This window comes from Lepeophtheirus salmonis, chromosome 3, assembly GCF_016086655.4.
Source record: "Lepeophtheirus salmonis chromosome 3, UVic_Lsal_1.4, whole genome shotgun sequence".
In the NCBI taxonomy this organism is placed as follows: Eukaryota; Metazoa; Arthropoda; class Copepoda; order Siphonostomatoida; family Caligidae; genus Lepeophtheirus; species Lepeophtheirus salmonis.
The window spans coordinates 24,094,564-24,120,636 of record NC_052133.2 but is presented as its reverse complement, the minus strand read 5'-3'; the positions used below and the strand labels follow the sequence as shown (position 1 = coordinate 24,120,636).

The 26,073-nt window shown below is 29.4% G+C and overlaps 1 long non-coding RNA gene across 1 annotated transcript in view; it reads right to left on the bottom strand.

Annotated features, from left to right (window-relative positions):
* Nucleotides 1-217: 217 nt before the first annotated feature.
* The window catches only part of LOC139904960 (uncharacterized), a 45,227-nt gene continuing 19,371 nt past the window's right edge, over nt 218-26,073 (bottom strand). The window contains exon 2 of the long non-coding RNA XR_011779323.1: nt 218-1,424. This is a non-coding gene — a long non-coding RNA (uncharacterized lncRNA). The remainder of the gene's footprint in view (nt 1,425-26,073) is intronic.

Genomic DNA, 26,073 nt, shown 5'->3' with positions numbered 1-26,073 from the left:
ATTGAATATGGCTTCAATTAGCATAATAAGTGATTAATTAACCATTGAAATTTCAATAGTGAAGTAAACGACTGAAATCAAATTATATTGTAATAATACAAAAAAATAAATACAGAGTAATATTAAAGTAAAAGTATTAGAATTATAATGTTTGGCTCTAAATAACCAAAACATGATGTATTTCCTTGTTCCTATGTAAAAAAGAGAAGGTATATTGTTTAATTTAACTAAAATTTTATTTAATATCACTTTTACAATACATTTCACTTAATTGCATAAAATTTTAATTTAAAAAGTAAAAAAAAATAATAAAATACACCTTACATGAGATTTTATAAAGATTATGAACAAAATAAGGACATTAAATTGCACATTTTAATAAATTAAACAAAAAGTAGGCATTTTTAAAGAGCTGCAATCTTTTTATCTGAACATTATCTGCAAACTCAAAAAGCAAGGCATGATTTTAAAAACTTTAATCTATTATGGACTAGTTTCTGCTCCTGAAACTTGGCACCTTTTTTTTGACTGAATGAGTGTATCAAAATCCAGTGTAATGTCCTGAATGCCTATAACTTTTATAATGTCATTTAAGTGATTAATAGTTTTTTTAGAACGCAATTTTGTTTTATTGATATTCATAACTGAGAAGATTTGTTCACAGAGGTAAGTTGTTCCAAATATGCATAGAATTTTAGCCACAAGAGCTGTTAATTTAGGAGACCCTGGTATTAGATACAGATAAAATATGCCCAGACAAACGGAGTTAAATTTATCCTTCAAATCTGCATAATTTTTTCTAGCTGGATGTCGACTGGAAGAATAATGGTTTTAACTGCGAAAAGTGAGCTAAAAACTGAAAATTCTGTCTCAAGTTCAACAAATATCTGAAATCGTTTATTAAAATCTGCCAGTAATCCTGCAATCTTGTCTCTCTATCGCTTCAAGTCTGTATTAGTTCTTTCTTTGCACACATAAGAATTTAAAAATAATTTTTAAAAAATTGATTTTTTTTGGGTATATTTTATGTATTTTTTCCCTCTTTGCAATTATCCTACAGGCCTAATTTAGCCTTACTGCGGTACTGTTCCGGCCCACGGGCCGTATTTTTGACACCCCTGGCTAGACGGTTTAATAAGTAGAGCTGTAAAAAGTTTGACATTGGACAAGCACGGCACATTTTGTAGTCGCAACCCGAAGTGTTTTTTTCCAAAGCTGTTATTAGCATTATTTTATTCTTGACGAGAGAACATCAAATCATAAAATAATCACTAGTATGTGAAAGACGAAGAGTATTAATGTTGATTTTTTGGGGAGTTGGACCTATAAGTCCTTGTTGGACTCAGAATAGAATTGCATATCAATATTCCTTTGTAAGCCACCGAGTGGGATTGTGTTGATTTCCTTCATTTTCTAGCTGCTCGCTGAAAAAAAACAAAAAAACGTTGTAAATTTCTTTGCTAATATTGTAATAACAGAGTCTTAGAGTTATGTTCATTTATATATTTCCACATTATTTTTGAATATTTATTAATTTCCGTATTTTAAATAGATAGTTCTATTGTTATATGTCTACATACATATAAAATTATATCCTTTGCAATCCTGAATGATTTAGCATCTGGACCCATCCTTATTTCCCCTTACAAATATAGGTATTTTGAGAAACTTTAAAAATAGTTACTTTATTTGACTCTCACCAAAAAAACCATCTCATTACTTTTCTATTTGGTATAAATAAACCATAAATTTTTCTTTGAGGTAGGTGAGAGTTTTAACCCCCTTCTAATAGAGTTTTTTTTTTTTTTTTTTTGTATATCCACATACATACACACATAGGTACCTATAATATAAATAAAAAAAATGAAATCCCAAAGTAAATGCATTACACTTCCATTTATGGTATATTTATTCAAAAACCAAAAAAATAAATGGTATTAATTGAAAGGTGTGCTTATAATACGCATACATACATGTAAAAGTACATAGTATATGAACCATATTTAATTTTAAAACAATTCATTTCGTGATTCTTTTTATAAATAAATAAAAGGTACTTTTGTATAAACGTGGTTGTGTGAGGGGATTTTTTCTCGATTCTTTATCATCATCATAATCTTTGCCTCCTTATCATAACCTTCACCTCTAATTACGGTTTGTTGTTATTTATTACACATACTAGTCTAAATTCATTTAAACTTGATTGTTGAGGGAGAGAGAGAAAGATTTATTGTATCTTGCAATCTCTCCTGGGTAAGAGTTTGCCAATTGTTCTTGACTATAGAAAACTATTATTCAATCATTGTTGGAAATTGTTTAAAGTTTAACAATAGTCAATTCGAATTCAATCAATCAATGTTCAACAACACTGCCTAAGTGGGGGGGGGGAGGAGTGCAGAATAATTTTATTGTTTATCTTTACTTGTCAAAACTATTTGTTTTAAAATGTGGTAGAATATATTTCATGCTTTAACCCATATTTTCTTAACTCCGAATTTTTTAATGAAAATTTGTAATTTGGTGTATTTTTATGAGTAAATGGTAGATTCAGTTTTAATCAAATCCAAAAAAATATATTGAATTTCCCAGGCCCAAATTAATGAGCGTCAGTTTAAACCGACACTGGTAACAGGAGGGTATGTGTATTTATTCTTCCCTTCAATCATAAAATTAGATTATTTTATGATTGTTCATCTAATATATTTTAAAAAAAAAAGAAAAAGAAATGTTTCAGAAGCTTTTCAATATATAGAGATATTATATGTATATTCCTCCTCTGTAATTTTCTACAAATAAATATATTTAAACATTATTAACACTACTTTGTATGAAAATCCTTAAAACAATTAGGATGAAGCACTTTTCACAAAAAATATTTACTAGTTTTAGAGCATTGAACACATCGTCGTTGATTTCCGTTTGCAATCCAATGGTCTCTTCGATCGTAACGAATATCTATTACTACTTTTTATATGCTTCGTTATGTTGGAAGTATAGGAGGTATAGTTTTTTCTGATTGAAATCTTTTATAATAACCTTCGACAATTTATCTTCTAAACCCTAAAAGATCAAGTCGTTTTTGTCCTTGATTATGAGGTTGTAATCCATAAAGTTGATATGCATTGTTGATCGAAATATCGACACCAAAACGGAAAAGTGCCCACCACCATTTCTTGTCTGAAAGATTTATCATGTAATTGCTTATGTTTTGATCCAAACCGTCAACGCCAACCATGTACCTGTTATATACTGAAATGGCATTTGGTTGATCACTATAAGCTCTTCCACCCTTGTCTTTGATGTAACGAGAGGCTCTTTTCATGGGTTATTTTCCATACAGTGTTGATGCAACTGTCACCACTTTATTATCTTTCCAACGAACAAGAGTAACATTATATTTATTGTCATTGACAGCATCAAAGATTCCTCTCGAGCCTTTTTTCATTTCATCAATTGCTATCAATGGTGCATTTTCAGTTCTATTAGCTCGAAGTGTACCTGTAGCAGCAATTCCATTTTCTTTCAATAATCTCACTAGCCTTGGACTAGTAAAAAAGTTGTCCATAACTATATGATAATTTGAATCAGGGACTTTTGGTAATTTAGATACAAGATTCATAATAACTGATCCACCAAGGCCAATGTCCTTATTATAACTACTGTCCTTTCCAGGATAAGGATAAAATTGTACAGCAGAACCAAGTGTTTTAGCTGCTGCCCAGATTTTCTAACCAAATTTGACAGTTTTGTTCTGAATATATTCCTTGGAACTATGGCGCCCATAATAGGGAACCATTGATTCATTAATGCTTATATTCTTCCCTGGAATAAAAAATTTCTAACAGTTTCATTCAACATTTTGAAAAATGGCCTCACTTTATAAAATTTGTCACTTGGATCGAGATTATTGCTATTGGCCAAATGTAGATATTTCATTATATCTAGAAATCTATTTCTGGTGAATAGAGAAGTTACTATAGTATTCCGGCTATCGAGACTCAATCCCCAGTACATTGATCGCCAAGGATAGGGATTGTATCTACTTAAGAGCAAAACAGTGAGAAAAGATTTAAATTCATTTATCTCAATTCTAAATGTATGGTTTCCATTTTGAGCGGCGTAAATATTTATTTCCTTAAAATGTGTTCAATGAGTTCGTCTGTCATAAAAAGTTCAAATAAAGATGTAGGAGACTCATTTAAATTTCTAACTGGTTCAGGAAGAGACCAAGAACTGAAATTCTCTTCGTTTCGAATATCTTTATCTTACCAATTGTTCACATGGTTTTCTTTAGCTATTTTTGATTTGTCATATTGTTTCGATTTTCCATTTTTTTTATAGCTCTTCGCTTCTTTGACGATGAGCTTGAAAAATTGTACTTAGTGATATTTTTTTGATGATCTTGCTCAACATCAATGTCTCCTTTTCTTACTCATTTCACTACTAAGGATGCGGGGGCTAGGAGCTGATTTCCACTTTGGCTAACAATACTTGGATCTTCTTCATCGCCAGAATCAACGTCACTGTTCCATTCATTAACATTTATTGGAGGTTCAATATAAACTTTGGTTATGTTCTGATTTTTTACATCCAAATCTTCATCATCTGATAACTCATCCAAATATTGAAGAACCTCATCCAAATTCAATTTTTTTCTATTACCACTCATTTTACTTTTTCAACAGTCTTCTTTTTTCAAACTAAATCTAAACTTAATACGATAACACGTTACCATACTTATTATTGATAAAGTACTCTTTCATTTACGTTTCCTAGATGAAGGATGAACAAGAAATGTCGATAGTTAATAATTTGTCATTTCAATTACACAAACACCTACCCTCCTGTTCCGAGCGTTAATTTAAACGGACGTTCAAAAATTTGGATTTTTATAGAAATGAAATATGAAAACTGATATTTGTCCGTTTAATACGGATGGAATATAATAAATTATTAATTTTCAGCACTATTTATAAAATATATCAACTTACAAGGGGTATGTGGCTGTTGAAACATAGACTAATGAACAATTCAATTTCGCATTATATAATTAGTAATTTTCAGTTATTTTTTACATTATTTTTTTTTTTTTTACTAAAAACATACATTCATATATGTTAATAGACTACATCTATCAACTAAATCAATTGATTTTACAAGAAAGTTGAACATACCACTCATAAAAAGGGCTGTCAATTTAAACTTTATTATATCACGCAACCTTTCATCCGAAAAGAAAAGGGGGGAAAGCCCAAAATCAGTTGGTAGTTAGCCAATTCTTCCCAACTGTTATTCAATAATTGTTGGAGATTACTCAGAGCTTAACAGCAGCTCACTATAATTCGACAAATCAACGTTTAAAACCCTATTTAGAAGAAAGGAAGGGAGAACATAGACAATTGACAACAATACGGTTTAAATTCATATGTTTTTTGGTAATGTTGTCAGAGAAGAACAAATGAAAAAAAACTTTTGGTACTATCTACTAATCTACTTAATGTTTAAAAAACCAAAGCTATAGAAAATTTTCACTGAAGTCATAAATGAACAAATAGTTGCACCAAACTGGAATTGATATAAATACTGAATGTAATAACTAAGCTTAGTATATTTGCAAAAGCTTGTTGTACCTCTCTGTTCATTGTGGCATTACGTGAAAACGCTGTATATGGACTGTCCGACACGTTTTCTCATACGATGTGTTGTATTTTAGTGAAAAAATTATTTTTGTAGTGTTTTTAGTCTTCAAAGTGCGTTTTTTGATCTCTATAACTATGTGAAAAGGACTTTTTTTAACGATAGTCTCTATTTGTAAAGGGATTCAGAAGTTTCAATTTTAAAGTTACTTCGCTGAATTTCATAACTTTTATTAAAGTTCATTCTCTCAAGTGATATATAAAAATATAATCCTTATTTTTCATTTTGAAGAAAAATATATGGTAGCCAACAAAATAGTTCGTATACGATCAAAATCACTTTACTGACCTCCAAATCGAATCTAATAAGTATCAGAGCTCACTCCTATATTTTATTTTAAGTGGCTAAAGTAATAGTTAATAGTTAAGTGATGTGCCAAAAACAAATGTACACATAGTTGGACAATGTATAATAAGGACAACTGTTTATGAAGTAATACAAGAAATAAAATAATATCCTAGAAAAATAATTTAATATTACTGGAGGCTATCAAACTTCCATGTAAATACCATAACAAGTATTTTTAACATTCGTAATGTATATTTTGGATTGATGCAACTATATATAAATTCATTTTCTGGATTGCAAGAAGATTAACTATGAGTGAAGATGTACAATGTACATTTATATATACGGTCAGAAACCATATTTCATAGTACAATACAATGAATTCTGACTTATTTAGTCTATAATTTTCTTTTAAAAGAAGCCATATTTACCGTTGGAAATAAATAAATCAATATTATTTACTTCATAAAATCTAACACTTCGGGCATGATTCAGAATGATTGATTGGTTCCAATTGATTGTTATTCATCTTTCCATTTCTAGGAAAAAGATAATTAAAATCAAACGAAAGTTGCAATTTCATTATAGTTACAACTTGGTATGGCCATTAATATCATGGACTTTTGAAATTGTATACAATTATTGATGCCTTCACTACTTTCCCTAAGAAATTATTTAATACATTTCTGAACTTTTTTTAATTAGATAAGATCAATCTTCTGATCATATTATAATCTTCAAATCCAAAGACATATGTTCTCTGTCGATGAAACCATTCAGTTAGTTTGAAAACAGCAATTACTGCACAATTATGTTTGAATTTATTGAACGACTGGTTGGCTGGGAAATTTCTAGGATATCTCAAGGATTTATTGTTTACAGATCAAGATAAAGTTATTTCATTTTAAGTAATGGTACTAATCGTAGGAAATTACAGTGGTCCTGATCGTTTGAGTATCCGAATTATTTCGTTGGGTTACAATTATTTTTTCTTCAAAATGAAGAATAAGAATTATATTATCATATATCACTTGATAAAAGGAACTTTAATAAACCTTTTGAAATTAAACAACATAACTTTAAAATTCAAACTTCCGAAGTTCAGAAACATAACTTTAAAATTATATCAGTAACGACTTAATTAACATATTTGTATTTTTGTAAGGATTCAATGTACATGATTAGTGTTTGTTTTATAAAATAGGTTTGTTATAGCATCCTTTCTTGCCAATACATATAGTTTGTATAGTAGCATAAGTGAATCCTCAATATTCAGTTAACTTTTCATAAATGAATTAAATAAAGAAAACCTTTACATATCAAGTACCCGGCATCCCCTGGAGTTATTGTACATCGACGAACTGACGAACTTTGCTTTTTAAATATAGAAGTAACTCACCAAAAATTGTCAGTGTTACTTTCTGTTTTTCATGAGAAGTGAGTATTACACTTCAACGTAGTTACTTAATACTTTGGAATAGTAATAAAATTAATGAGGTAATTGAAGTAAAACAAATTTTAGGAATTAAAATACCTATATTTATTAATTATTGTACCAATGAAATATATTAAATAGATCAGTGGAAACATATTCTAATTTCATAGGATATGAATTCCGTAACTGTTTTAACTCAATTCTCTCTTTCATTTCAATACTATTCTACTCTAAAAAATTGCCCATATTTTGACCAACTACGGGTGAAAAATGAAAAGAAAAAAATGGTCCATGTTCCTTGAATTATGTACAAAAGAATATATTTTAAATACTTATTAGACTCTGATATACAGGGTCCGACAACATAATTTCCTTCTTCTAAAAGACAATAAAACAAGTTCTTATAAATCAAAAAAGTTATATTTTGCTTCATAATGATAGTACACATTTAATCTTTTGTTTTGAAATTCACATCAAATAGGTGACGTCCTCCATTGTTGAATAACCCGAACTTTGGTATGATAATACCAGTGGATTTTTTCATTTTTTTATTAATCCCTCAATGACTTTTCATTAAGAGGTTTTAAGGGGCTTGATTATTAAATTAAAAGATGCAACAATTCATTAAAAACCCATCTTATTTCATAGTTTATGGCTGATAAGTTGATTAAGTAATAAGTATTTGGGGATTTTACAAAATTCTTAATTTTTTTGTTTTTTCCAAAATATATCCAGTTTAAAACAAACCGCACCAGTTTAGATATGATAGCACCCATTTTAGCTCTCTAGCATAATTATTCACAGACTTATTTGCGTTCAAAAACTTTTGCAAATTTCAAATTATGAAAGTAAAATGTTTTTTTATATAATAAATTGAAGTAATTCGTTTAATTTTGTAAAAGATCCTGTGAAACCTTTTTTGGTAATATTTATCACTATTCCAACGCATGATAGCGACTACCTATATTTCAGAGAAAGGATCTTGCTTTAGCATGTCATACTGGAACTTCTACAGCCTGATCGTCACTCATTATAAAAGACAAGGGTGACTGGAAGATTATAATATATATATTTCTTTGGGGAGGGGGTCTTGGTTTAGCGAATTTTTTGGAAAATCCACAGGTTTTCAAAAATAAATACATTTTTTGAAAAAAAAAAAATAATATTAAATTTTTTTGCAAAAATTTCTTACTTTTTTGAGGGGCCGAGAGCCCCTCCAGCCCACCCCTATGAACGCCCCTGGAAAAGATAGTTATTTTTCTGGGCCTTGTATAATAAAACTAAACGTTTTAGTCATAAATTTTTGATAGGCGATAGGGCTCATGTTCATTAATTTTTTTCTGCCCGATTTTTACATCCAAATACACTGTAGTAATTGACAATTTTTCTTTATTTTTAATGAATTTTATATTTTATTTTTGTAAAATTGGATTGTTTAGGCTCCCAAGATGGCCGATATCAAAAATACTGACGTCACAAGAAAATACTATATAGATAATTTCGTACTTTTTTTATTTCTATCCTTTTGAGAGAAAGGTTGAGAGATAACATACAATAAAGATCACATGAATCGTGAGGAATAAAATATTATTATAATTATTACTTTTTAATATCCAGGAATTGAGTATTAATTTCAAAATCCAAGGTCAGTTCAAAGAATATTTTTATCTTCTTCTTCTCCTTTAATTACATTGATTGAGGCTTTTTATGATTATACGAGTACATATAATAAAACAGATATAATATGTTATTAGTTTTATAAGTACAAAAGGAATAAGAAATGTTTCATAGTTATATTATTTTACCCCTTAATTTTAAAGGGCTTCAAATTACTTGGAAGTATGGACTTCTACCCGGAACGTCAATATAAAAAAATACACGCACATTACTCGTTCAAGAGTAAAATTTGAAAAAAGTATCAGTACAGACTATTCCTTGGATCAGTTATCACTTAGACATGATTAGGGACATGATTAGAGACTTAGTAGAGCGTGAAGAGTCTTATTATACAAGTAACTTTGTTAATATGAACAGCCTTTTATATAATTTTGGAGGGAGAATAGGTAGTATAGGTATACAAAGAAATATCCTCCAAAACTTAAATTAGCATTAGTGCAGGGAAAATATTTTAAAATTGTATTATTATTGTTCTTTTTTTTAATTAAGCCAAAACTATGACGGGATTCCTCATTCAGAGTGAGATATAAACACCATGACGACCTATTAAAGAATGAAACCCCGTATTTCCTATTCCAATCTAAAAACAGTTTGTTTTCTCTACGTTTTTCCCATTCTTAGCCAAGGAATACTTTATACATGGAACGCACAATCTTTTTTTTTTTCTTCTCCACTCTCACACATCACCAGGGTCGCTGGGAAGCAATTTCAAAAGTTTGGAGCGTAAGACTGTTTTATGAAAATGCATCATATATTGATGAAAATATTATCACACAACTTTTCATTACTATGGTTCTTCAGTATTAAGATGGCCAATGGCATCTTAACCCCTGTTTTGGGGACCTATAACTCATCAGTAACTTATATGCATTAAATGCAAGTTGTTGCATTAGTATATTATTATGTGCTTCGTAACTTTTTTTTCTAATTAAGACCATAGGTGTACAGTAGACCTTTTAAAATTTGACTTTTCCCGTTCTCCAAGGTATATAGAAACTAAACATGACAGTCATTTGGATTTTGTACCACGGCTATGCCTGCTGCATGGGCCTTGAAAATAAACTGGAAATAATATAAAAAGCAAGCATTTTTTAATATCTTGGGTTAAATTTACCCACAGACACAAATAAAGAGTTAATAAAATATTTATTCAAATTGAATCACAGTTTATTAACTTTGATTTGATAACCATATCAATGCCATACGATAAGCCATTGCAAAGCTATAGTCAAAAGAATCCAAAAAATCACAGGTTTTTTTTGGTTGTTTTTTTTTTCCTTTTTTTAAATCTACCTACAATATATTTTCAAGGCCTATGTAGCAGGCATACCCGAGGTCCAAAACCCAAACGACTGGTATATTTAGTTTCTATAGACCTTGGAGAACAGGAAAAGTTAAATATTAAAATGTTTGAAAAAAGTTAACATTTGATCATGTCTAGTGTACAGGGTGTAGCAACGAAATTTGGAACTGCAGATTTCCTGATTTTTCCGGCATGTATGACGAAGAAATTGCAAAATGTTGTTTGTGGTGATATATGGAAAAATTTCACGTAGTACCCAAAACATCGCCATGGAGTCAACAACCGAAGATTTCAAGCCTATGACATTTTCAAAGAAAGAATACTTGTGTGCAGTTGTGATAATTTCGGTAAACAACGACCTACAGCGTCGGGCAGCAAAACGTGGACTCGAGAGATAGATTTAGAAATGTATCAATAATTTTATATTTTCGATAATATGCAAAAAAAATGTAATGTTAACAAAACATGTGGACAAGGTTTTTGCAAAACTTTTTTTCACTGAATCAATCAAGCCTTTACTAGTCGCCTGAGGACCATGCAGGAGTTGATGACAAACTCCTCTGACAAGTTGTTCCCGCAGCTATTATGGACTTCAGTGAGTCAACATTTGGGTGTGATGTCCTTTTAGTTTCCCTCTCCAAATCTGCATCATATTGAACAGTCCAGTAGGTTCACATCTGGTGAGGAAGGGGCCATATCTCTATGGACCAGAATCGAGCAATGTTATATCCGCAGAATTTTTGGCAATTGGCGGACGTGTGAGAGGGGGCGCCGTCCTGAGTCCACACGTACTTAACCTCCGGATAGTTAGTTTTTAGTCATGGTAAGATGGTGTACCTAAGCACCTTATAGTAGGTCTCTGGTCAATTTTTTGTCCAACCTTTAAACGGAGACATTTTCTTTCCATCAGAGGCCACAACGCTGAAGAGTATTGTTTGGACAGTATATTTGGTGACGTAAACACATTTGAGTTTTTATTTTGTTTGTGGAAGGCAGCAGTTGTTTCGGCGGTTGTGGAATTGATCAACTGCGAAAATCTTCTTTTCCAAGAAAATTTTAAGAATTAACCCGCTTGCCTTGATCCATGGGAGGATTTTGTTGCACCTCATGAGCCTCCTGGCTTTCATTCCCTCTGTCAGAAGGTGACGTGGGGTCCTTGTGAGAATCTAATCTCATGTTGAGCTTTATAGCCCTCTTGATGCTCCTATGAGCCACAGAGAGGTCGTTGGCGAGCGATTCATCGACTTATTGGATCCTCCTTTATATTCTTCTATATAACATAACCAGAACTTCGTATCCCTCTTTAAGTTATGCCCTCCACTTCCTGACATCCTGGAGAGGTCCTCTCCATTTTTATTTTATTTTCGTTTTGGTCAACTTATAAACCAGGCTCTTTAAACACTTAACAATGTCCGTAATCTTCATCACATCAACTCCAGCATCTAGGAGATCTGAGATGCTCTACCTTTTTGCTCGCTCATGATGATGAAATGACTAAATCATTAGTATAGTTTGTTTATGTAAAAAAGACGGTGGAAACAGAATATCAAAAAATAATGACTAAACCTTTTCATATTCATGATTCAATGAGGTCTCAGCAGGAGAAGGCTTGCAGAGTTGAGGAAGTCCTTAGTGGATACTAAGTACACCAGGGAAGGGATCACAAGGAAGGAGGTGCCCTAGCCAACAAGAGGATTTGAATCCAATAGATTATTTTGTCTGGAGCCACCTTGATTCAAAGGTCAACAGAGATCATCTAACCACCAAGAAGTCCCAGATCAACTCCTTCATCCTGGAATGCAAGAATTTAGATGATGTTCTTGTTTCCAGGACCTATCCACGGTTTAGGGCCTGGATTGAGCCAATATTGGGTCAACTAAAGCTAAATTGAGTGAGATATTTTCTCAATGATTGCATCTGCTCCTCATTTTATTTTTTTTAATAAATCTTAAAAAATGACCATTTTATGTTAACTTAAAGTAGATAGACCATTTATACCCTGTATAGTATATACGTAGCTACAAATTAAAATACCTGAGTATATGTACTCGGTTGAAAAAAAGAACCGAAACCCTTCTCTATGATAGGATAGTTAAATATGTATATGTTTAAATAAGAAAATAAGTATTGGGGATCCCAATAGGATCTCAGTAACTTTTCCTTTATTTAAATTTATTTTATATTTATGTATATTCATCAAATTTTCCTATATCTAATTCTAATGGTACATAATACTCCTAGGTATTATGTAAATTCAATTTCTTTTTGATCAGAATTCCATCCTTGAAATAATAATAATATGAAGAAAGAAGCAAATGGAAGTATCTATCATAGAGATATTTCGATATGCATAAGAATTATTGAGGCTTTTCATTGAATTACATTTCATTTTCATAAAAAAATGTTCCTTTGATTAAAATATTTGAGCTTTTAATATTTTTGAAGGTCATTTATTTGACTGTGTTGCTTATATTCAATTATTATACAAAATTATTTTTTTAAACTACTAATTTAAGTATATCTAAGCTAGTGTGGTTTAGATTCGAGGAATTATCACCTCCATTTGAGTCGTGAAGTTTTCGACTCCTTTTAAATTTTGAGTCAATTTTTAAATTAACACAATTCTTTTTTATTTTTTTGAGTTGGTTCAATTTTTAATCAATCATTGACAAATAATAACAGTGGTTATATTCATCACTGTACAAAGAGTGGAGTATTTCCGATGTGTAATATCTTTTGGCTGATTTGGTATAACTAAAATTATTTTTTAGCTCCACCAATGGTCCCAAAGTCTTTTGTATAGTAGAAGCTATAGGTAGCTATCTCGTCTGGCTAGCTTGCACAATTTTCGGAAGTCCATGTCCACCATTTTAGTTTAAATAAATTAACATAGTCCTGCTGTTTTGAAGAAGATCTAGCAAGCCAGTTATAGATTTTCCTACCCAGGAATTCTAGATTCCTGGGCATTGTGTCAGAACTTGTGGGCAAAACAGCCCACTTTGTTGAATTATATCAACAGCAAATATGCCCTAATGCAGGAATGTCTTCTTTTAGTTTTATGTAGACCCAAAATCAGCCAAAAATGGGCTAAACTTTTTCTAGATCAGCTAAAATTTCCAATCATCAGCGAGATGATATTTTTCCCAGATAGATAAGTCAAAAATTAGGTAGATCAGGCTGGAAATCAGCTTGCCTGGCAACACTGGGGAGATAACCGTTTAAAAAAAGAGCAATTTTAATGGAGAACAAACTTGACAATCCTTGGTAATGAATATAATTTATTTTAGATTTTTGACCTCATTTGATCAAGGGAGAAGCAAACATTATGTCGCACTCTTTATAAGAAGCACATAAGTCATAAAAGATGTGTGAGCACTCTGTGTATTAAGGATTCCCTGGTACAAAAATTGACCATCAATTTATTTTCAATTTTCTCCTTTTTTTATAAAAAATATTGGAGCAGATATTGGTATTTATAAGTATCGGCAGGGCGTCCGCAAGGGGTGGACTGAAGGGCCTGTTGTCACCTCCCAAAATGAAGGATTTTTTTTTTTTAGAAAAAAGTGTTATGAGAAAATAGGGGTAAGTTTTTTTTTTAAATTTTATTGAAAACATTCAAATAACCAAGCTCCCCCAAATATAATTATGCAGACGCCCCTGCTCCGATACGAATACGATGCAGACATTTGCCTGATATATCAGTTTTACAATTTCGATCTGATATATCAGCCCACGTCTATTCAATATCTGATTTGCAATAGCAATTAATTACCAAATTATGAATCTGCAATTATTTATATTTTAATATAGATTCATTTGGTTCATTAATTAGTGTCAATTTCAATTTGTATTTTATTTTTAAACTATCAGTTAAAGAAGATTGAGACCGATTTTAAGAATGTACTGAAAAGTACTTGCAAATAAGTAAATAAATCTCATATAAAGTTGAATGTTAAATGGTTAAATGAGTTTGTATTTCACAATATATGATCACCTAATTCTGAGAAAATGTAGTATAAGAAAATATTAATTATTTGGTGGGCGTTATTTGATGATGAGTTTTAATTCTGTTAAAGGATGGAATAAATTTGTTCAAAATATTATCAAACAAATAAAATTTTGTTGAATTGTGTAATTAAAAATATTTATGTGACTTGATTTCATACATAACTGTACTATTCAACAACTTTAATCGTTACATATATTTCACTGAGCTAATGTATATTGATAAACTATTTTGATTGATTTTTTTCTTAAATGTAGTTGTTATATTAGCAATTAATGATCTACATCTTTGCATAATTATTAAACATAAATAGCTTAGAGGTAGTACACAAATATTTAAAGACTATAATTGAATTTTACGAGGTGTATATTGCATAATTTAAATGAGAAAAAATTGCAACTATAAATAGTTTTAAGCGTTGAAATTTTACCAATAACACAAAAAATTAAGTAGTAGTTCCGTATAATTGGTTCCACTCATAGGCCTATAAGGCAACTATAAATATATAATTGGCCACAGTTTATGTTAGGGCTACAAACTATCATTGTACTTAATTTTTAATGTAAATTATGGTAATAAAATTAGAGCCGTAATACCTATTACGAACCCCAGATTGATTGACCTAGACAAATTGAATATTGCTCCAATTATAATCGTAGGTATTCTTAGACATCCTTATCCATTTCTTTCTCGTATAAAACCTTTCAAATCTAAAATATAATTTTATGTTTGTTTGTTTTTTAGGATTATATTTTGAGGGAAATTTATTCATTAGGTGTTTTTGTTTGCGGGAGTTTTGTCTTAGAAACTTTGAATACAGACTCAAAGATCCTTTTTCTAACGCAATAAGATTTTTTGTTTTTGTGAAATTAAGATATAACTATTTTGAAGTATATATTTTTGACCTTTAACAAATATAAATACTAATAAGTAAACATAATTATAATTTGATTTATTCACCTACTTTCCATTTACCATTTTTTCTGATTGAATCAAATGCAACCTTTCAAAAATTAAAAACTTTTGACTCCTAATATTTGCATATGCAGTGCATCAACATAAAAATAGTCTTGAACAAAAATCAAGAAAAGTATTTTTCATACAGTCCAATATTTTAATGAAATATTTGAGTCAATTATAGGCTTTGTATTCAAATTTGTGGGGTGAACTAAGATACTAATTTTTTCCCATACTGTTTAGAATCTTTATTTAATTTAAGAGACTTATATTTGCACAGATATGGCCTTCCAAAAAAATCTAGTAATTTCTCATTATTTTATTTTTATGATCAATTTTAGATAATTTAAGTGCATTTTCGATACAACCAGAGGGTTAATTAGAATAAATTTTTCATAGAAATTGATGGAATAATTCGTCAAAGAATGGAAATTTAATCATCACAGAAAAATTATTCCATCCCACTTTTGTGTTGACGGGCCACATATCCTGATAATTTAAAATAAATAATTTATTTGTAAAATAAAACAAACTCTTTGAAAATGGTCTTAAGAAATCTATGGTTATACTTTATGTATTAAATTTATGTCTATGTGCATGGAAAAGATTTCTCTTTACGTTTAGGCATTATTTGTTTTTAGTATTTAACATTAGTAACTTTTTTATAGCTGTTGGGCAATAAAGATAAAAAGGAAAAAATGTTTAAGGAATAGATTCATCCCCAGGGTGGGCTTGGATTTTAAATTATAAATGTATATATTATCCAATCTGCATTTACATATTACATATATTCATTTGAAACCATTCATAGTCCTAACATTCATATGCTTGTAAATGAAAGTTAAAAAGAGAAGAACAAAACGTTTAGTAAAAGTTTATCAAAGGTTGTACTTCAAGCAAAAATGTCATACTTGAGTCTTGATTTGTTTTATTCGACTTGATGTAATGAAAACTTGGACTTAGAACCATATGGACTCGGGATTGCAGTCATTTGCCCTGTGGACTCAAAATTGTTTTTCAATAGTTTTAAAACATATACACTGGCATGAAAAAGCTTGGATAAAAATAATTTTCATCATAATCTCAATCAATGTTCATGACTTATCAATATTTTTTACTTTAACCCAATGAAAATTGTTATAAAAAAATAGATCTATAAAATATTTATTAATTATTTGTCTGTAAAATCTAGCTGTTTTAGCCAGGCTTAATTTGATATGTAATGTTTCTCTCTGGCAAGTATGCGAGGTTGGTAGTTAATTCCTTCAGAATGGTTATCACTCTATCCTGAATACGCAAAACATTCCTTGGAAGGAAGTTTTTGTTTTTTCTTGCAATAGGACAACTACCCAAAACATACATCTAAGCTCTGCCAAAACTAATTAATATCAACATTTCCTCTTTCTAAAATTTTGTACTAAAACAAATACATTTGAGAAAAACCCAAATTTTTTAATCTATATACAAAACCCTTGGGATTGAATTTTAGCCATTTTGATTTTGTAATTGGATTTTTTTAAAACTTATACTTCACTTTATATGTACCAAATTTGCATGTTTTTATTTCTTTTGATTCGATGTCTGGCTTTGTCTTCTCTCATTCTTTTTTAAGGAATCATATTTATTAGTTTTGTTCTTCAAAATGTCATTTTTTATTATTAATAAGCTATTAATTATCTAATAAGTAATATTTAATTCATTAAACATGTTTTTGATTGATTGTATTTACTTATTGATCCTGTATGTCAATAAAAAAATGTCCAACTTTTATACATATGAATAAATACTTCATTTATTTCAAACAAGTAACGTTACATCATTGAAGGTTGATTTTAGTGAAAGAATCTTCAATAATCCTTTACAGTTGAACTCTAGTGTTAGACATATCTCTTAAAAAATTGATTTTGTAAGAGCCATTTACCTTTTTATTATATTTATAATAGCCTTGAAAATGCAAGTAAGTTATATGATTTCCTAGGAATTAAATGTTAAACAACACTTTTTTATGCCCTATTTTTATAGCGTATAAAATATGCCCTTTTTTGCAAGTCATTGTTGTTTTTACTTCTACATATAGCAGATTCTCACTAATGAGAGCAACATTTGTTTTGCAATTTTTTCTTCTTATTCACTCTACTATAATTTTAATCAAATAGAAAAATATTTTTAACAGTCACTGATCAAGTAAGAACTTATATAGATTAAATTTATATATGTGACCCCTTAACACAAAAGCAAGATAGAATGATTTCTCTCTAAATGGAATCTAGATTACATTTGTATTCTTGGACGAATTATTTTATCAATTTCTCTGAACAAACCTATCTTATGAATGCTTTTGAGGCACTGGATATTCAATTTAAAGTAGCCAAAATTGATTTTCACATTTAAAGAATGATAAATTTATATATGTATATCATTTGAAAGAGAATATCAGAGCAAAAATAAATTATTTTAATCGAATAAAGGTTCTAAACTTTAATTTAAATTCTTTAGTATCTTAACTCATCCCACAAATTTGAATAACAATACGATAATTGCTCCAAATATGTATATGAAATATTGGGGTGTATGTACATATGAGGTAGAAAGAACCAGGATTTTTTTTCAATTCTATTTATTTTTATTTAAGGATGCTTTTATGTTGATACACCACACAAAAAAATTAATGATCAATAATTTAATTGATTCAAAATGAGACTCTTTGATGAAACGGAAACAATCATATAAAGGTAATTCATTACATATATAAGAAGTGATATAACTTTTAAAAAATGGGCGTGTTTTATTTAAAATTCATGACTTCAATTAGTAATTAATTTTTTTTGCTCAATTATGATGAAGCAGGCAGTTGATATCCTAAATGTAAATAATATTGAAGCCAACTTGTAATTTAATGGTCCTTATAAAAAAATATGTTCCGTATATAATATGTGTATTTATTAGTGTTAGTGTTCGGTCTGAAAATCCTAGACCGGTCTGAGATCGTTATGAGTTTTAGTGTACCAAACTAATTCGGTATTTTAAAGAAGTTCTGTGTGGAATGGCCTGGAAAATATAATTCTTCATTAATCTTATACAAAATTCGGTCATGTGTTGTTTTAAATGGGGAATATGGACATACAATGATGCCATATCAAGTTAAATGTATTGCATAAGTCATATTTTACAACACATAAGTGACAAAAAAAAACAAAAAACTGGTGCATAAATTGAGCTAAAAAAATAAGGTTCTCGCTTTTAAAGCTATCAAATTTCAATCTACGGTCTGAGATCAATGTCTGTTCCGACATATTGGCCCAAACCGGTCTAGAAAAAAAATCCCTTAAGACCGAACTGGAAAAAAATCTGCCTTCGATCATGTCTCAACACTAGTATATATATTGTACATAAATATGAATTAGGGATCCTTGCAAAAAAAAAATATCAACGCTGTCTGAGCCTCAGGGCTCTTAAAATATTTTTTTTAAATCTTTTCATTCTTTCATTTTTTTTGCTTGTAGGTGTGAGCCAAATTTTCATTTTATCTTTTTTTTTTTTTTGCAATATCAATGTCTAAAAAGTTAAATAAATATCAGTGCTATTATCTGTTAGGCCAGGGAGGGGATAGAATGAAATAAGACCTTGAAACCTGTTTTGTCTTTTTTGCTTTTTTCTCTCTTTTAAATGGTGTTTTCTTTAAATATAAATAGCTATAGGATGGAAGCATTTTTTTTTTTTTTTTTTCTTTCGCTTTAGATTACGTATTACGTTAATGCATATCAAGACTCTAAAAGAAAAAAAAGAAGCTAATAATGGGTTTTTTAATATTGGAATGAATGCAAAGTGAAAAAAAAAATCTTGTTGCAAAATTATTTTTTATTTATTTCACTGAAATAAGTTTTTTAGCAAACGTTATCAAAAAAGGAAAACTAAAAATCAATATATAACATTTTTTTAAAAACATCATCATTCTGGATGCTGTCCATCTTGGAGGAGATATAAACTATAAAATTTGATTGTAATATAAATTATTGATCATATATCACCAATTTTTTTTTTCTTTTTATATATAAAGTTTCCTTACGATTTTTGGGCACATTTTTTTGTCATATATTTTTACAACATCAACAGCTATGTTTTTAACATGGCGTTACTTTTGGTTTATTAAGAAAAAGATTGATAATATATTTTGACTTTGTGACTGTAGAACAAACTTTGAGAAATTAAAAAGCCCAGAAAATGAAAAAGTTATTTTCTTTAAAAAAAAAACAATATGGTAAATGTAAAAATGATATGATAATGATATATATATAATGTCTCATTTCTTCAAAGAAAATTTCATTGTTAGAAAAAGAAATTACTTTATTCTATGAATCTTCCTGTTACTATAAGTATAAATGACATAAAATTTGCACAGCACGACAATAACTGATTTTTTTAAACTTTTACCTGTGTTACTTGGAACTTTGAAGTATGTATGAATAATTTACTTGAGAATGGGATTATCTTTCTATTGGTACAACTTTATTGACTCATGCTATAAATATCAATAAATTAGTTATTACATTTTTATAGTTTCAGAACTATCATAAATATCGTCTTTATATTTTAAATGGCTGTTATTTTGGAATTGGTAATCTGGAAAGTGAATTTACTTTTCCTTAGTCATTATTATTTAACTACTAAATTTAATAATAATCAAAACCTGATTGAACATTCGTGTTTGCTCATAAAAGACGGAGAGTAACCTCATGATTTATTGCAGTGTTATAATTGTAAGTCCTTCTTGGACTTAGGGTGGAATTGAGGATCGACATTGGAGTAATTCTTGATAATGTCCTATTTTATTTTCTTCTCCCCCTCTTCCCTTGTCACAGCTGATTGTAGCTGGTCTAATGAAACGCTACTAATTACTTTTTATTTATGTACGGGAAGGCTTTTTTTATTCGCGGTGGCTCGTGTATCTTTTGAATACTGCTGCACAACATTTTATCTAGTTTGAATATTAAGGAAAATTTGATAATAATACATTATAAATTATTTTTTGAACTATATACTTATCGAAATCATTTTATTTCAATACATTCAGTTGAAATTCTGAAGTTAATTTACAGAAATTTATGTGTTTTATGATGGAATTACTTTCTCTGTTTGAGGGAGATGCAACATTTTAAATAGAGCTTTCTATCCCCAAACAATTTATATAAAAAGAAAATGACTGAGCCTCAACCACGTATGTTCAATTTTAGTTTCTAAAAACAAGGTCTTCACATCAAACTCAAGGTTGTATTTTTGTATGTCTAGAAAAATGTGTAAAAAAATCAATATGAGGTATGGAAGCCTGAGAAAAGGTAGATTTGCTTAATTTTCTACCCTTTTGGCGAGATTTGAAAGCCCTGAAATGGGAACACGTTGTTTAATATGAAAAATGACATTATTAAAGGGAAAAAACTTAACTACGAAAAGATGAACGAGATACTCTTTGTTGGAATGGCAGTTTGAAAATACACAACCTGACCTGATCCCGTGGTAAACTGCAAGTCTTATGCACTAAACGTCAACCTGTACATTACTTATATATGAATTTTAGAGTTGGAGTAAATAAACGTATTAATGTTAAATACTTGAACAATATGTCATCTTTACCTTTCCATTTTTAAACTTCATTTCCAAAAATACAAAGATTTTTTTTTTTTTTTTACATTTACTCCGATATTAGAAAGAATTTGATTGGATTCACAAAATCTAAGTAAAAATGTAAAATGAATACATATTTTCATTGATAACCATATAAACAATAAGATACGATTACTATGTATTCAATTTGGGAGGGTTATTTACCATTATTGGATTAAAATATATGACAATGTTTCTTCTTATTTGAAATTGTATAAGTTGGTAAGTTTTTGAATGTAGACGTGTCTTATTAAAGACACGTCTAAATCCAGTAAACCTTACATAGATACATATCTTGAAAGAAATCAGTTTAATCATAAGTACAGGTCAAAACCTCACACTTTCTCGAAAGGTTCTTGACTCTATGAGCCAAAAAACATACACTTACATAGATATTTTATCTATCTATGTAATATACTTCACCAAATTTTAAATGACCAGATCTCCTAAACTAGAGTTGTAATGCATGGAAATTAAACTATAATTGGATTGATAATAACTTTAAAATGTTATAACATTAAATATACTTATGGAATAGATTTGTAGCTATGTCCATTGTATTTGACCTATAAGCAGGTCTTATGTATTATGCTGAAGTATATGATAAGCCAATATAGTGCCTCTCCTTTTCAGCCTGTGCAAATATGGAGTAAATCATGATTTTAGCATTTATAATAATAGAAAAATGATATTTATTACTAGGGGTTTGTCACAAGAAAAATTAGATATTTTTGGCATTATAAATAGCATATATCTTCGTTTAATGGCAAATCCTGTTTGCATTAAAATAATGTCAGAGCGTTAAAGTAAACTCCAAAAGGCGTGTAAATTTACATATTGTATTCTCAAAACCCAATCTATTAAAATATTATTTCCCCATTTTTTGAGGACAAACAGATGTTAGAAATGTTTTAAGGGACTTTTTTTAAATATAAAAAATATATAAATCATCCATTATCACTGTTAGGCAATTGGAGCTAAATCTTTTATTTTTCATCCCTATTACATTGATATACATTTGGTCAATTTCATTTTACGTATACAATCCAAAAAAGCAAAAATTATGTATATTCATTTAACAGTAATTTATGGTTTCCCATTATAAAACTATAGCTGTCGACTAGATTAAAAACTATTTTCTAAATATATATAAATAGTGGGCACTTTTGATTATATAAAGACTATTGAATAACTATAATTAATCCGTCGTTTATTGATGTCCGAATATATACTCGTATTCAACAATCCGGTTAGAGATAGTTTATATATATATCATCATTGATTAATTTATTGTATGAGGTATTTGTATTTTTTTTTAGCTGTTGATTTTTCCATCATTTATCCTCCTTATTAGTGTTATGAATATTAAAGGGATGAACTCACTTTAATTTTTGTTAAACTATAAACAATTCTCAATTATTAGTGTTTCATACGATTGAAAAGGCTCCCGAGAAGGAGTTAAATATATTTTTGTATACTGAAGAAATGGCGTCTTTTTTCTCCTAAGTCCAAACGAGGAGAATTGTTGGTTGCCTTAATACAAATTTAATCTACAGTTTATCAATTATTATTTAATGATATTTAATAGATCCAAAGTTGGGAAGAATGGGCCAACTTATATAAGATTATTTATGGCATTTTTTTTTTTTTTTTTTTCATATTTTGGTAGAGAAATGCAATAAAGATCACATTGAGACGTGAATCGCATAATGATTTCATTCGCAAGCAGAGTTTCTCTGATTGTAGAAGTGGAAAATAATAATATATGTAGTACATATATATGTATTTCTAAAGTGCATCGGTGTACCTTCATTATCCGAGATTGATCGTGTGTATTATTTTTCAATTTCTAACTATAATTGCTGCAATTAAAGATAAATATTACGTCATTTGAATTTTTTGCATTGTAACATGTTAAATAACCTTGTGTCTCAATGGTTTTTATTTATTTTTATCAAAAAGGATATTTATCATTTTCTTCATTAATCTTCTAAAAAAAGGAGCACTTTTCGTAAACGTTAATTCCCACATACTAATTAATTATCGACTCTCGCTCCTTAATCAACACATAACATGTACTTACATTGTATATATCCAGTACGTTTATTCATAGTGATAAGTAAAAAGACCAACGGCACTCCTCTTGATAAGCATATTCATTACGTAATGACACCTTTCTACAAATATAGGCTTGACAAATATACATTTTATTATTATTTGAGTTGTAATTACATACATATATCAACCTCCACCCCACCCTACCCCCAAAAAATGTCGAAGCTATGAAATAACTCATTTTTATTAACTTTAGCATAATTCAATCGTCAATTCATTCATTAGTATCTAAGATGTTTAATTCAGAAACTCGTTTACATGAATCCGACTTGAAACGTCATTATCTTTATGGTGTCTTGCAACTTTCCTTCCAAAAATAAATAGAAAAAGGTCCAAAATCTGTTGGTAGCTGTTAGACAATTATTACCTACTATGGAAATTTTACTTAGTAATCGTTAGAAAGAATTGTTCCCACAAAAGCTATTCCGAATTCAGCCAATCAACGTTCAGAATACTGAATAACAGCAAATAAGAAAATACAATGTACATTTCTATGTTCATTAGAATGTTACCCCGCTAACACAAAAGTATTCAGTGTGTTTTCTCCTCAGCTATCGAATTCACAAGAATTTTTGTGTAATAATTCCATAGTTGATACAAATTCGCTATGTACCACTGGTTTTGGCCCTTTTTTAGTATCTTTGTGGGGGAAGGATTGCGTGATACAATAAAGGTTACAACGTGTAGAATGAATATATAACTCTGTGGCATTAAAGATTCAGACTCCAAGTGAAAAACTTCTTATTCGACTTGGACTTGAACAAGATGAAGTTGAGGCTAGAAACACTCACAAATATTATTTATCTCAAATTATTTTTTATTATTTAAGAGCTCTTTAATTTTTTTAATACTAAAAATAGCAGAATTAGAGCTAGGAACTCGAATATGTATTATATATACTCACATTTTCAATTATAGTTACATTTAATTCTTGTATAACTAAAAAGCTCGGATTGAACCCAAAATAAAAAGAGCGCATGACTCAACTTGAATTTGAACTCAAAGAATTGAGTGTTGAGCAGCTCTGTTTGAATTACAAATGATATCCTCTATAGATTAAAACATTGAATGAATATTTTTAGGATCAAGTGAGGTGAAGAGAGTTGAGGTACAATTAATAGATCATGTACATATATATGTATTTGTATGTATGATAAGTAATGTAGTGACCTCTTAATCAAGCATCTGCACTTCTTAATTATACGAATCATATATGCAGATTTGTGTTTTACAAATTCTCTTAGAAAAACATCTTAATTTTCAGATATAAAATGAATCTATATATATTTTTTTTTTGTAAAGATCAAATGCTATTCAAATTAGGTACAAAACATGAAGGATCTATGTAAGTAATAATTAGGAATGTGATAAATGTCAAAATCCTCGTTTTTTTTTAAAATATATACAAAAGAATTTTTCATAGCTATTTCCTAAACTATTAATTTACTACGACTTAATATTAGGTTGGAGAAAAAATAAATTCGTCTTTCCCGCTCTTTTTAAAAAAACTAAGTATAGCTAGTTCATTATTGATTACATCGGATCTTACCATAAGGTGTTGTAAAGGTTGAGTCTATAATACATACTCTTTTGGACATAATTGCACTTGGCCAGTTCAGTTATGAATTATTGTGCGTCGGGTATGGAGGACTCAAAGGAAGAAACTCGACATATTTAAGATTTAACTACATGAAAGGGAAAAACGCCGAGAAGGCAACCAAGAAAAATTGCAATGTACACCGGGCCGATACGCTTTTGATTCGTGTTGTACGATTACCCCCCCCCCCCGCTAAATTATGCCCTCTATTCTACAGAAGCGGCCAGCATTTTTGAAAAGAAGACAACAAGACGACGCCAGGCCGCACACATATTTGATGACGCGACAGAACCTCTGGGAGCATGTTTTGGAAGACATTTTGCATCCAACCAACAATTCGGACCTTGTTCAAAGTGACTACTATTTTTGCCAAAAGGGTTTCTACGAAAAGTGCATTATGAAGTATCTAAATATATATATCTAAAGTCTGTACCTGCCTCCATTTTTGAAATAAATGCGATTTTATCATTCTTTTTCTGAGAGGAACGTACATCACACACACATAAATTATTTTAATCCTATGTAGCATAAATTATATTTATATTGGTATAAATACATATATAAATGATATTTTTGTGAGAGCAGCTCAAATATTCTGCCCTTTGTGAACTTCATTTTATCTCCTTTGATTATAAAATTGAATCTGAGGATACTAAAAATTTTTGTCGTTAAGACCCTAACATAGTCCAAAAATATTGAAAAAAGATGCCATTACATCCCAGTTTCCTCATTATTACTGTAAATCTTTTCCAACAATTAGTTCCAAAGCTTGTCTTTCTTCATCTCAGATCCTGAAGGAAAATTATTTTTTTTTAATGATATAAAGAACTTTGAGATGATTGACAAAATATATTCCTCAGAATAATTTTACATAAAGCTTGATCGAGTTTAACATTTAATGTTAATTTGTTTACATATGAAAGTGATGAAGAACAGGAGATTCTTATCAATCAAAATAATTGGGGTAGACTTCTCGTCCATTTGATATAATATTTTTTATTTGCACCTTTGCATTTGAAATATTCTTCGAAATTAAAAAAATAAGTCAATTTTAAAACTTCTTCAAAATATGTAAAAAAAATATTCATAAAGTAAAATTTTTAGTTGCATGGCCAAACATTTTGTTTCAGAGGATAATTATGATATAGATAAAAATAAGAAGAGATGTAACAGCAAAATTAAATCGAATTAATCAAAAAAAATTAATTAAATGGGGAATAAATAAGAAATAAACAATTTATGTTCAAAGGGCAAAATATCTTTAATGTTATAATTGTTAATTCTTTTGTCAAGAAACATTAAAACAATAATAAAATTTAAAAAAACTATTATGAGAAACA